A 10071-nucleotide genomic window follows, 5' to 3' on the forward strand; every position below is an offset into this window, starting at 1 on the left:
ATGGTGAAGAAAAGCCAAGTGTGGCTTCCCTTCTTTTTGTGTTAGAAGAGCGTGCCTTCATCTCAGTCATAGACTGAGCGCTGGCTAGGGCCTGAATCTGGTCACACTCTAAACACTGAGCCTTAATCACTGAACTATGATTCTGGCCCAGGCTAGGGCCTGAATCTGGTCACACTCTAAACACTGAGCCTTAATCACTGAACTATGATTCTGGCCCTAGACTGAACCTAGATCCTAGTCACAGACCGAGCTTTGATGCCAGTTATTGACTGAGCCTTAGTCTTGGTCACAGACTGAGCCCTAACCTTGGCCTCAAATGGATCCATGATTCTGATCACATATTGGGCCCTGAACCTGGCTCCAGTGGTGGCCTACAGTCAATCTTTTCACATCTGCCATTGTTCTGAAGGAGGGTGAGGGGAGTGTAGAGGAGTCAGTGCTAGGTGCCAATGAAAAACCCCAAACCACAAGTGCCAGTTTCTTCTTCCCAGGACTTAAACCACATGGGGTATTGTGGGAAAGAGCTGGGACACTGGAGCCAGGTCAACTTGGGTCCCATCAAGTGCCCAGTGGATGACAGATGGGTATAAGGGCAGCCTAGCTGCAAATGTCCTAACCCCCTGTGGTCTCATTCCAGATTGGTTCCCAGTGGCTTGCCCCACCCCCTTATAGCATCTCCCTCTGGGAAGCTGCTGCCACCACCTAACCAGCATGAAAGCCTAAGTCCCACCAGAAGGACCTTCCCAGATGCCCGTCCTGCTCACAGTCAGAACAGCAGTTTCTACACATACTCTCCTGCCCCTGGCAATAAAGGCCCATTTCTGCACCCTTCTGTGTGGTTAGTTGTGTTCCCTCCATTTGGGATTTGGTGGTGGGAATTGGGGAGGGAGGTTGGGGACTGCAACTAGGGTGGGAGAGACCTGGATCCAGAGCTAGAAGGCTCAGTGAGAATATCCAGCCCCATCTCCTGGTTCTATAAAGGGGGCCACGGAGACACAGAGAGGCAACAAACTAGCCCAAGTCTCACAGCCAGTCTGTGGCGATGGCAGACCCCTGATCTATCCATTCACGCATTCAACAGGTATGTAGTGAGCACCTACTCTGTGCCAGACAGGCAGTGGGAACTGGAAAGTCACATTCTGGGAATAGTCCCACTCAGCGCTTTCCTCCATTCCTCTCCAAGGGCCCTGAGGATTCTTGGAGAATCAGGGGACACCTAGCCTGACTGCAGTCAGGAGTATAAGGCACAGTGATGCAGGCTCAGAGGCCTGTGGCCCCATCTCCACCTGCCCTGTTGGCCCCACTAGCCTCTAGGGGCCCCACTGGAGCAGAGATGTCTTTTCCAGGTGGTCCTGAGAGTTCTCAGTCTGTAGCGCCCTCACCCACCCCTCCCATCACCTGAGAGCCTGTGCACCCACCTGCCAGGCTGCCTGGAGGTCCAGCTTCCCTAGTGAGGTCGAGAACCCTGGGATGCTCACCTATCCTATGGAGACCAGCTTCTCCCTCCACCCAAGGCCCCTCCATCCACACCCCAGAATGCAGCTCGGCCCATGCTGCACCAGGCTGTGGCAGAGACAGCATCACACTGCTCACAACAACACGTCATGGGGGGCTGCCTTTGTGCGGCACGCGGGCTCCATTGATTCCTTACCACACCCATGCACCAGGAGAGCCATTATCACACCCATTTGACAGAGAACTCTGAGGCTGACGGAAGCAAAGTGACTCCTCCGGGTCACACAGTGAGCAAGGGAGCAGAGCCGGGCTTTGAATCCACAGCTGTAGGACCCCTGGATTTACTACAAATGAAGACACTGAGGCACAAATAGGGCCCAGGCTCAGAGAGGTGACATCCTGGCTTCCAGACACTTTGGCCACTACTCTTGCCAGTCTCCAGCAGGCTCCACTTCCCTGGCCCAGGACAGATGAGGTGCTCTGGGTGCTGTTCTTCTCCCCCATGTGTGGACCCTTGGCTCTTCCTTTGTTCTAGAAGGGGCAGGACACTGCCGGTTCCCACAATCGCGTTGTGGGATTGTGGGAGACGCCTCAGCAGAGATGCAACACGGGCCACACACTAATGCACGCTGTCGCCTCGTGATCCCAGCAGGCTCTCCTTTCCAGTAGGGAACCCAGCCCCAGGAACCTTTGCCAATTTTGCCAAGCAGCCATCTCATTACTCTGCACAACTCTAGGAGGCAGGAAAGGCTCTTGTCTCCACGAGAAACTCAAACTCAGAGAGGCCAAGGCCACACAGAAGCCTGCACCCAGCTGCTAATTCACTTGACGGCTTCCTCTCTGATGAAGGCAGTCTCACGGAGTCAGGTGGCCTACGGGGGCCCTTTGATTCCTTGAAGTTCCTAGAGGGCCTTGGACCAGCAAGCTGAATCGCCTCCTGAGCCCATCTGCTGAAGACCTCAGCTCTGGTTATGACTGCAAGTTGCTTGACACGGGGTGAAACTGAGGACTTAGGCAGATCTGAGTTCAAGTCAGTCCCTGCCACTTTCTAGCAGTGTGACCTTGGGCAAGTTACTTAACCTCAGCTTTCTCACCTGTCAAATGGAATTAATAGAAAATCTGCCTCACTAGGCTTGTGAGGATTAAATGAGGAGTCAGTGAGTGGAAAGTGTTTAACCAGGGCCTCATATCAAATAAGCACAGGATGAATGTTGGCCTCTACACCCTGAAACTACTGTTACAACTGCCATGCTCAAGTTTGTTGACTGACCGATAAAAGTATGGTAGAAGAATCGTGGCCCAAGGAGATCTTGAGTTTCTACCTTGTCTCTATGAGGGAGGACTGCTAACTAACTCCCAGTGTGCATTCTTCTCTCCCCAAGATTTAGCTAGACATATGGACCCCAGCCAGAGACTATACATCTCCCAGCCTCCCTTGCAGCTAACTGTGGCCATGTGACTAAGGTCTGGCCAATGGCATATAAGCAGAACTAATTATGCAAATTCCACTTTGTGCTTTAAAAGGAAGGGGATTCCCTCAACTTCCTCCTGGCATTCTCCCTCCTCTGCAGTTAGAAATGGGAGTAATTGGAGCAACTGCCCTGGACCCAGAGGTGGAAGCCCTGTGTTGAGAACACCACAGCTGCTCCAGCAGCCCCAGACCACTCAGCTCTGGGCTCTTAAGGGAGAAAGGAATGAACTTGCTTATTTAAACCACTATGTTGGTGTCTTTTTGCTAAGTCTGCTTTGTCTACATTGTACCTAATTCATTCTTCCAGTAACATGCTGTGTGACCATTAGGCAGCCAACTTCCCCTCTCAGAGCCCTGTTTCCATATCCCCGAAAGTTCTTCCTACTTTGACAGAACAAAAGTTAATGTTTCTTCCATAACTGAAGAGGGAAGGAAAGAATAGACATTTGTTAAGTTTCTACTACATGCCAGACACTGTATTAGACTGATGATGACTTTGCCCTCCAGGGAACAGTTGGTAATGCCTGGTGTGAACCCTGAAAATTTGAGACAGGTCTCAGTTAATTTAGAAAGTTTATTTTACCAACGTTGAGGATGTGCGCCTATGACAGCCTCAGAAGGCCCTGACGACATGCGCCCAAGGTGTTTGGGTCACAGCTTGGTTTTATTCATTTTAGGGATATATGAGACATCAATCAATATATGTAAAAAGTACATTGGTTCTGTCCGGAAAACCGGGAAAAACGAGACAACTCAAAGCAGGGAAGGAGCTTCCAGATCACAGGTAGGTGAGACAAATGGTTCCATTCTTTGGAGTTTCTGATTAGCCTTTCCAAAGGAGGCAGTCACAATATGCATCTATTTCAGTGAGCAGAGGGACTTTGAAAAGAATGGGAGGCAGGTTTGCCCTCAGCAGTTTCCAGCTCGAATTTTCCTTTTAGCTTAGTGATTTGGGGATCCCAAGATATCTTCCTTTCACACTGGCAATATTTTCAGTTGTCACAAATGGATGAGGTGTGTGCTACTCCAGGAGAGCATGTGAGCAGAGGCCAGGGGTGGTGCTAACCATTCCATAGTACACAGGACAGCCCCTCACAATGGAAGCATCCAACCTAAAATGTCACTAGTGTTAAGAAACCCTGTAGTAGGCAACTGGTATGGGCTGAGGACAGTGAGGGCCAGGACCCTGGGGCACAGCCTCAGGATTCCCACCCTTGCAGCTGGGGAGCCTGGGTTAGGCAATTTGTGGGTGACCATATCTGTGAAGGACTTTGCCATCTGTGTTTTAGGACCTGGGGAGAAAGAACCCCGTCCCCTACCCCTCCTCTACCATTTTAGATACCCCAGAGGGACTCATTTTGGGGTTCCCACTGACATTCAGGAAGCACACAAACCCTTCTCTGACCCCAGCCAGCCCGAGTGGCCACCTGTCTTTGCCACAGTGACCCTGCTCCCATGACCCTGCGGTGTCTCGAGCCCTCCAGGAATGGCAAGGAAGGGATGCGGAGCCAGCAGGGAGATCACGGGGTCGCTGAGGAGCTGTGCCCGAAGGTGGTGCGTGTCTGGAAAGGCCCTGCAGGAGCTCCCACAGGATGGTACTGGGGAAATATGTCCATGGAGCCAAAGATAAATTAAAAGAGGCACCAGAAGGAACTTCCTTGATTAGAGACAGCTCCCATTCAGATGACCTATTAACAATATCTGTGAAAACATCAGCTGGACCAACTAATCTTCCAATCAAATACCAAGATGGGAAATTCAGATTGCACTCTGTCCTTTGCGGCAAGTGTGGATTCATCTAATTGACCGCTATGTTCAGATGAGCAAGGATGAGCAGACGGGCGGGAAGGTTCCAGAACGGCACTGCTCACCTTTACTGACCAAAGCACGCTACCCATTAGCCCTGATGAGGCAGGAAAATAGGGTCTGGAGGCAGGGAACGCAAGGCCAATGCACACTTCAGCTAGGACAGGAAATACCCTCTCCACAGGGCCTACACTGAGTAAATGACTCGGTAACTTTACTTCATCCTCTTCATTTACACAGGGCGTACCCCAAGTACAGGGTTTTTTAACTCACAAAAACTCTGTAGCAGGGCCTTTGAGCCCCTGTGTTCCGCTCTGCTCCCACACTGTGGAGTGCACTTTCTTTTCAATAAATTTCTTCATTCCTTTCTTGCTTTATTTGTGCGTTTTGTCCAATTCTTTGTTCAAGATGCCAAGAACCTGGACACCCTCCACCAGAAACACCGTCTCTACAGCAGCTATGGGAACCCCCCGCTGACACTCAGTGATATCTGTGAACCCCCTGCTAACAGGCAGTGATATCTGGGAACTCCCCGCTAACAGCCAGTGATCTCTGGGAGCTCTCCGCTAACAGGCAGTGATCTCTGGGAACTCCCCGTTAACAGGCAGTGATCTCTGGGAACCCCCTGCTAACAGCCAGTGATCTCTGGGAACCCCCCCGCTAACAGCCAGTGATCTCTGGGAACCCCCCGCTAACAGCCAGTGATCTCTGGGAACCCCCTGCTAATAGCCAGTGATCTCTGGGAACCCCCTGCTAACAGCCAGTGATCTCTGGGAACCCCCTGCTAACAGGTAGTGATATCTGGGAACCCCCTGCTAACAGCCAGTGATATCTGGGAACCCCCTGCCAACAGGCAGTGATATCTGGGAAACCCCTGCTAACAGGCAGTGATATCTGGGAACCCCCTGCCAACAGGTAGTGATCTCTGGGAACCCCCTGCTAACAGGTAGTGATATCTGGGAACGGCCTTGACCAACAAGACTAAGTTATTTGGAAGAATATCTGTTCCAGGTATAAGTGGGGGTTTTTTTGTTTGTTTTGTTTTTGTTTTTGAGACTAGAGTCTTGCTCTGTTGCCCAGACTGGAGTTATAGGCGCCCACCACCATGCCCGGCTAATTTTTTGTATATTTAGTAGAGACAGGGTTTCACCATGTTGGCCAGACTGGTCTTGAACTCCTGACCTCAAGTGATCCGCCGCCTCAGCCTCCCATAGTGCTGGGATTACAGGCCTGAGCCACCGCGCCCGGCCGTGTTTCTCTTTTTCTAAACATGCCTTACATAGAGTGTCTCCAAATGCAGCTATGTAAAAGAGAACCAAAACTCGAGTGACTGCTCTGAATAGGTATGCGGAATTCTTTGTAAGAACCGCTGAAGTCAATCTGATTTAAATGCGAAGAGGCAGCTAGGTATTTAAAGTTTCCCCAGATATCTTCACCTAAGTGATACCTCCCTTCCTAAGGCGGACCAAGGCCGGTTGATCCTTTTAAATTAAAAATAAAATGTCCCATGTAAAGACTGGAGGAGTGTTTTATCAGAATGCCTTGCCTTTCTGAGGTTCCTTTCTATTAAGTCGAAGGTCTGTGCTCCAGGAGGAGAGAAAGACCTCCTCATAGGAATGCTGAAGGGACAGCAGGAACTGAGCTGATCCCAGGCTTCACTGCAATTTCATATGCCTGTTGGTCAGTCTCTTTTAGGGCATTCTATATTTTGCATTCTGATGTACCTAAGAGTTAAACAGTTGTTAAACGGATCATGCTTGTGAGTATTTCTCTCTCATTTCGTACAATTAACCAACCAAACAAACAAACAAAGCCCACGAAGCCCTGTATTTGTCTTTTTCTTTTTTTTTTTCTTTTTTTTTTTGAGATGGAGTCTTGCTCTGTCACCAGACTGGAGTGCAGGGGCGCCATCTCGGCTCACTGCAACCTTCTCCTCCCAGGTTCAAGCAATTCTGCTGCCTTAGCCTTCTGAGTAGCTGGGATTACAGACACACGCCACCACACCCAGCTAAGTTTTGTATTTTTAGTAGAGATGGCGTTTCACCTGTTGGCCAGGATGGTCTCGATCTCCTGACCTCATGATCCACCTGCCTTGACCTCCCAAAGTGCTGGAATTACAGGTGTGAGCCACCGTGCCCAGCCTGTATTTGTCTTTTTACTACGTGGATGAACTCTGTCATATGAATAAGTACTGTACTAATCCATTTTAAGGGAGCCTTATTCTGGAAATATTTCAAACTGGTGCCAATGGAAAAGGCTTTTTTTTCTTTTAAAGCTAAAGACAAGAATGTCATGCTATCCAGGTACAACTTGACCTCTGTTAATAAAAACCCATGTAGATATAGACATGTTACCCTTTGAAGTAGCTGTGTCCCAACCTGTTGCCATTGATTTTTTGGAAATGGCTTTAGAAATGTCCAAGTTGGGCTGGGCGCGGTGGCTCAGGCCTGTAATCCCAGCACTTTGGGAGGCCGAGACGGGCGGATCACGAGGTCAGGAGATCGAGACCATCCTGGCTAACACGGTGAAACCCCGTCTCTACTAAAAAATACAAAAAACTAGCCGGGCGACGTGGCGGGCGCCTGTAGTCCCAGCTACTTGGGAGGCTGAGGCAGGAGAATGGCATAAACCCAGGAGGCGGGGCTTGCAGTGAGCTGAGATCCGGCCATTGCACTCCAGCCTGGGCTGCAGAGCGAGACTCCGTCTCAAAAAAAAAAAAAAAGAAATGTCCAAGTTGGGCTGGGCGCAGTGGCTCACACCTGTAATCCCAGCACTTTGGGAGGCCAAGGGTGGCAGATCACTTGAGGCCAGGAGTTCGAGACCAGCCTGGCCAACATGGTGAAACTCTGTCTCTACTAAAAATACAAAAACTAGCCGGGCAAGGTGGCGCATGTCTGTAATCCCAGCTACTTGGGAGGCTGAGGCAGAAGGATCGCTTGAACCCGGGAGGCAGAGGTTGCAGTGAGCTGAGATCGTGCCACTGCACTATAACCTGGGTGACAGAGTGAGACTGTGCCAAAGGAAGGAAAGAAGGAAGGGGGAGAGAGAGAGAGAGAGAGAGAGAGAGAGAGAGAGAGAGAGAGAGAGAAAGAAGAGAAGAGAAGAGAAGAGAAGAGAAGAGAAGAAAAGAAAAAAGAAAAGAAACAAAGAAAAGAAAAAGAAAAAGAAAAAAAGAAAAAAGAAAAGGACAAAAAGAAATTTCCAAGATGTCCTTGAATTGTCTAACTATGAACATTGGCAGTTGTCTCCCTTCTATCATGTAGAATACTTTAACTTAATATTCTTCCAGATACAAGGGGATACTTGCTTGTTTTTCAAAGTGTTTATTTACTGCTGCTACTATTTGATTACAATGTATTAAATTTTAAAACCTGTGGAAGTGGCCAGTGGGGAAAAAAATCCTGTAGTGGACCTCATACACATTTATCTCATTGAATTCGGATTTTTACTCAGTGATCCAGTGAATGAGTCTTTGGTTAGGTGTGGCAACTCAGGGTCAGAGAGGTGAAGTGACTTGCCTGAGGCCACATGGCTGGTCAGAGGCAAAATGGCGTTTAATCGGAAGTTCATCTCCTCCATAGCTTTTCCCGCTAGCAAAAGATGAAGGATGGGAATTTTCCTTACTGCCTATAATTTGTGGCAATCCAATCCCACAGAAAATACACAAGGAGGTGCTCAAAAGTCGGGGCTTCTTTTGGGCAGTAACTAACTTGGGTCAGTTCCAAGCCTTAGTCCATGCTGTCCCAACCACGTAGGACACCTTTCCTTCTCCCTCACCTGCCGGTTAAATCCTCCACTGCTCAGGAGTCACCACCCAGCTGAGCGGGGACTGCTCCTTAATGTTTCCAAAAATGAGACACTGTATTTCTCGACATGCAGGTCTAACCAAGCTACCTTGTCACCAGCGTCCAATGCAGAGAGAACACTCAAAAATCATCAGTTCTTAACAGCGTGGCTTCCACGCTTCTCATTCACCCCTCTGCCTATCTGTCTGAGGGCAGGTGCTTCACTCCTCAACAGCTCCAGTGCCTAGCAAAGGTGCTAGCAAATAACCCATGATGAATGAATGAATGAATAAGTGAGCGAATAAATGAATGAGCCTCTTCTTGACTGTACACAGACACCATCTCTGGGGCAGCTGAATGGGTGAGTAAGCAGGAAAACTCTAGCAAACCAGGATTAGGGGGTATGGGAGACCTGCATTATTTTCTGTTAACCAGAGACAGATAATGGAGGACAAAATTGATGGACTACGGACCAAACGCATGGCTTCTAGGTGCGTGGCGCCAGGCTGTGGAGGGAGTAGGGCCAAGATTACCAGGACCCACTGATGACCGATGTGGCCAGTGTGGAGTGGGAGAGTTTCCCCTCTGTGAGCTCCGTGGGGCCAGCTCTGGCTTCTTTCTCACCAAGCCCAGAACTTAAAAATGGGGATGTGGTGAGGGCTTCCTGGAGGTGGTGGTGTCCCATGAAGGAGGCTTTGGGGAAGAGGAGGATGCTTTGGGAGGGAGAGGGACATCTACCATAAGGGGATATGTGGGAAGAATGAAGGCACAACCTAAGTGGACATGAAGTTATCCAGAGAGTAAAGCACTCAACTCTAGTGCAGGCTCTTTTGAAGCCTTTATTCAGTTAAATCAATGCTGCCCATTCATATGGATCTCTCCAATGTTTGCTTGATTCATACAGAATAACATTTCAGGATCCAAACTGTTAACTCTATGCCTTGGAACATTTTGTGACCCCAGGAACACATCATGAAATATTTACCAAACTGGATCTTTCTGTTTACACTACGATGATAGCGTGTACATATTTCACTACATCTTTGCCAGCAGATGGAAACCTTTACTATAAATATTTGCTCTGTGAATGGGAGTAGAATAAATTTCATCACACTGGAAAAGCCAAAGTTCTCAAATTAGGGGAGTCAATTGTTACACCAACTCAACAGACTTGTTTTCTGGGCATTTTTTAAAAACGGAAAAATAACTGTAGTTTCCAGCTGGGTGGAAATACAGATCTAAGAATTTGCCTAGCTGGAATCACAATGATGCAAAAAAGTGGAACGGAGAAAAAAACTGAAAAGAGATGCCAAAATTTGACAGAAGTCTATTTGTTAGATGTGACCTACTTCTGTGTTAGTGCATGCAAGAAAAAAAATGCATTTTCAAAAAAAATAGGGAGGTTGTTGAGTATCTAGCTGAGCCAAGCCTGTGCTGAGCAATTCAGAGATGACCTAGGCAGTGCCTCTCCAACCTCAGCATGCAAGGAATGTGTTCCTGCTACACTTGTTGCAGGGACTGGAGGGACTGAGAGGGGAAGAGGGCAAGACCTGT

Source organism: Trachypithecus francoisi, unplaced genomic scaffold (assembly GCF_009764315.1).
Source record: "Trachypithecus francoisi isolate TF-2019V2 unplaced genomic scaffold, Tfra_2.0 Lachesis_group21, whole genome shotgun sequence".
In the NCBI taxonomy this organism is placed as follows: Eukaryota; Metazoa; Chordata; class Mammalia; order Primates; family Cercopithecidae; genus Trachypithecus; species Trachypithecus francoisi.